A 4,215-nucleotide genomic window follows, 5' to 3' on the forward strand; every position below is an offset into this window, starting at 1 on the left:
TTTTTGTATTTTTAGTAGAGAGTGGGTTTCACCATGTTGGCCAGGCTGGCCTTGAACTCCTAACCTCAGGTGATCCACTTTGCCTCGGCCTCCCAAAGTGCTGGGATTACAGGCGTGAGCCACTGTGCGTGGCCACATTTTCTATTGATTTAAATAACACTTGCAGAAGCTCTGTGAGGGGGTTACCTGTTCCCATTTTACTACAGAAGCTCAGAGAGGTTAAGCCATTTGTCTGGGAGCACACAGTGAGGAAGTGGCAAAACTGGGATTTGAACCAAAGTGAGTCTGAATTCAATGCCTGTGCCCCTTTTGCTCTACCACCTGATGTCTTGCAAATATTTCCAGAATGGCCAAGGGTCAGGGCCATCACGTTGCCCATCTCCAGAGGGTATAATTCACATCGCCATCTGTGTGCTCAGCACCCCAAGGCATTGTGCAGTGCACAGTCTATGAGGTTGCACATGGCAACCCCAAGAGCGTGCCACACTGTGCTCTCAACAACGAAAATCAATAAACACAGTTGTGGCCCTTTAAAGCATGGAACAGCAAAGTAGTTGATTTGTGAATTCTCTCATTTGATCATTAAGAAGTTATTAGTAGACACTAAGAGGATCAAAGTTGAAAGTCTGTTCTTTCTTCAGTCATTGCGATTTAAAGGTACCCTATGATCAAGGAGGAAGATAAGACTGACTCTGTTGGGCAAGGCTTCTTGGAGGAGGCAATTGGGTTGGGCTCTGAAGGATGAGTAGGAGTTTGCCAGATGGGAGAGGAGTGAAGTGGGGAGTGAGGGTTAAGGAAGAGCATTTCAGGTGTGGAGGATGGCCCGCAGAAGGCACAGGGTGTGAAGCAAGCAGAGTCATCAGGGACTGCAAGTGGTTCCCTGTGACGTGGATGCCGGGAGTGAGGGAGGAAATGGGGGAGTGGGGCTGGGGCCAGAAAGGCAGGCCGGGGGGCCCTTGGAGGGACTCACACCACATGGACACATGTGCCTGTGTGTAGGAGACAAAGAAGGAATCCTGGAGCCCCTACCTGAGTTTCAATCCTGATCCTGACTGTGTGACCTTGGGCAAGGCCTCCTCGTCTGTGCACTGGGGGATAAAATGGGCTGTGATAAGATCCAGCAAAGGGGTCCTTGGTTGGGATCATGTTTACAGAGACTCAAGCACACAGGTCACTCAGTTGTCCTTAGCAATGTGTATGCATCTCATTTGCCATGACCTGCCCACCTGGGAACTCCCGGGCGTGGAAAGTGGCATGGTGGGGCCAGGGGAAGCACAGGCTGGGGCTGGCTTAGCTGGTCTGGCTTCTGCTGAGCTGGGCATTGCAGGCTGCTGGGTGTCTCCTTCCCACCCTCCCTTGGTGGCTCAGCCCAGTACCCACTGCAGTGGGGGTGGGGTGGGGAGGTGGGGACAAGAATGAGGAAGCCTGGCATTCAGCGTCTAATGTGAGCCAGGTCTGTGCCCAGCCCTTTATTCACATTGTCTTGTTTAACTCTCAACGAATCTTGGGAATAATCCCATGTCACAGGTGAGGAAAATATGGACCCAGTTTGCACAGGGTAAGAGGTTTCACGCCATGGCCATCTTCTCTGGAGTCTGAGTTCTTTCTGTTCTTCATTGAACCATCAGTTTCTTTCTTCCTTTCCTTTTTTTTTTTAAGTTTTCTTTTTCTTTCTTTTTCTTTTTTTTTTTTTTTTTTTTTTTTTTTTTTTTTTTTTTTTTTTTTTTTTTTGTTCCTTTCATTAGGAACTCAGAATCATCAGTTTCTTTATCTCCACTCAGGCTCAGGAGAAAATGGAGGCAGGGGCGAGGGTTTACAGCCCCCATTGATTTAGGTGCCTTCCGAGCTTGAGGTAAAGGTAGGACCTGGGGTTATCTCCTTCAGCCTCTTGAGCTTTATCCTCTAGCAGTTTCCTACTTGAGGCCTCCATACCTTTGCATATGCTGTTCCCTATACCTGGAATGTTCTGATTCCTCTCTGTCTACCTGGCAAACGCCTATTCATCCCATCAATACCCAGATTAACCAGCACCTTCTCCTGAAGCTGTCCCTGACTTTGCCCCGATTTGCAGCAGCAACCCCTCCTTCCTCTGGACCACCTGTGCCCCTTGTAGCATCTTTCTACTGTGCCCCCTTTACCGTGGGTTGTGATTACATAGAGGCTTGTCTGTCTTCCCAGTTAGATGATTAATGGTGTCAGCACAGAGACTGTTCTTATTTATCTCTGGACCCTTAGTCTTTATTACAGGGTCCAGGACATAGTAGGTGCTCAGGAAAGCCTGGTGGATTTTTTTTTTTTCTTGAGACAGAACCTTACTCTGTCACCCAGGCTGGAGTGCAGCGGTGTGCCTGGCTGCCTAGTGGAATTTAATTGCAGCCTGTTTGCTTTGTGTAACTAGATATTGTGTGTTGAGCCAGTGCTCTGTGCAGCACCATTCTAAACACTTCCCACACATTTAGTTCTCACAACATCCTGATGAGGTTGGGTCATTATCTCCACTTCACTGAAGAGGAAGTTCAGGCTCAGAGAGGTTAAGTAGCCAGGTCAAAGCCTCACAGCCAGGAAGTAGCATAGCCAGACCCCATGTAGTGTGAAGTCCTAACTTACATATCGCTATTCCCCAAACTTGCATAAGATGATTCAAACTGGTACTTGGCAAACTTTAAAAAAATATTATTTTATTTTACTGTGTATTAGAAAAAAAATATTGTATGAAACCCATGTGTTCCTGTAAATTTTTATTCTTATAATTTCACTATTCATCTTTAGTATTAAGACTATATTTACTCATTCACTTAAACTTTCAAAATAGTTACATATTTTGGAGGCTGGGCACTGTAGCTCATGCCTGTGAACCCTGCACTTTGGGAGGCCAAAGAGGGTGGATTATCTGAGGTCAGGAGTTTGAGACCAGCCTAGTCAACATGGCAAAACCCTGTGTCTACTAAAAATACAAAAATTAGCCGGGTATGCTTGCGTGCACCTGTAATCCCAGCTACTCCGGAGGCTGAAGCAGGAGAACTGCTTGAATCTGGGAGGTGGAGGTTGCAGTGAGCCAAGATCATGCCCCTGCACTCCAGCCTGGGCAACAGAGTGAGACTCAGTCTCCAAAAAAAAAAAGTTACATATTTATGTTCATATGGATTAGAAAACATATGTAACCTGTGCATCAAATCATGACCTTTGGCTATAATATAATTTCCTTTTAAAAAATAAAGTTAGGCCAGGTGCAGTGGCTCACATCTATAATCCCAGCATTTTGGAAGGGTGAGGCTGGAGGATTGCTTGAGCCCAGGAGTTTGAGACCAGCCTGGTCAACACAGCAAAATCCTGTTCTCCACAAAAAGTAAGTAAAATAATAAATAAAGGGCCGGGCGCAGTGGCTCACGCTTGTAATCCCAGCACTTTGGGAGGCCGAGGCGGGCGGATCACCTGAGGTCAGGAGTTCAAGACCAACCTGGCCAACATGGTGAAACCCCGTCTTTAAAAAAAATTAATAAATAAATAAAATAATAAATAAAGTTAGCTGGGTGCCATGGGTCGTGTTTGTGACCCCAGATACTTGGAAAGCTGAGGCGGGAGGATTGCTTGAGCCCACTGTGCTTCAGCCTGAGCCACAGAGCAAGAACCAGAGCCTGAAAATAGAAAACAAAAACCACGCCAGTGTTACCAGAGTCGGGTTGGGGGGTGGGCTCTTGCCCAGGCCCCATTGGAAGAAGTAGGATTAGACCGAGTGGGGCCTGAACTGGAACTGAAGGCTGTTCTGGCCCCAACTTACCTGCTACCCAACACCCGTCCGCTCTGCACCCAGCAGCTAGAGTGACCTTCTAAAATGTAAGTCAAATTCTGTTCCTCTCTAGTGAAACCCCCCAATGGCTTCCTGTTGCATTTGAAAAGGAAAACCTGGTGTGCCCCACTGCTCCAACTTCATTTTTTCTCCTTCCTCCTTGGCCATGAGGCAGGAAACATGTTGGCTTGTTCTGTTTCCAGATCTTCATGCAGACGGTTCGTCCTCAGCCACCTCCGCAGAGAGGCTGCCTCCCCACACCATCCACCCAATCAGAAGTTCTTCTAAGCATTCACAATCACTTCACCTTGTTTAATTTACATGAGCAGCACCTCTAACATCATGTAGATCTTTCTTTCCTTCCCTCTTTCTTTCTTTCTTTCTTTCTTTCTTTCTTTCTTTCTTTCTTTCTTTCTTTCTTTCTTTCT

The 4,215-nt window shown here is 46.8% G+C and overlaps 1 long non-coding RNA gene across 1 annotated transcript in view; it reads left to right on the forward strand.

The window, feature by feature from the left end:
- The first annotated feature begins 1,480 nt into the window (after positions 1–1,480).
- The window catches only part of LOC108317343, a 5,417-nt gene continuing 2,682 nt past the window's right edge, over positions 1,481–4,215 (forward strand). Inside the window, exon 1 of the long non-coding RNA XR_001830709.1 lies at positions 1,481–1,558. This is a non-coding gene — a long non-coding RNA (uncharacterized LOC108317343). The remainder of the gene's footprint in view (positions 1,559–4,215) is intronic.

The sequence above is a fragment of the Cebus imitator genome, unplaced genomic scaffold, assembly GCF_001604975.1.
Source record: "Cebus imitator isolate Cc_AM_T3 unplaced genomic scaffold, Cebus_imitator-1.0 Scaffold200, whole genome shotgun sequence".
Lineage (NCBI taxonomy): Eukaryota > Metazoa > Chordata > Mammalia > Primates > Cebidae > Cebus > Cebus imitator.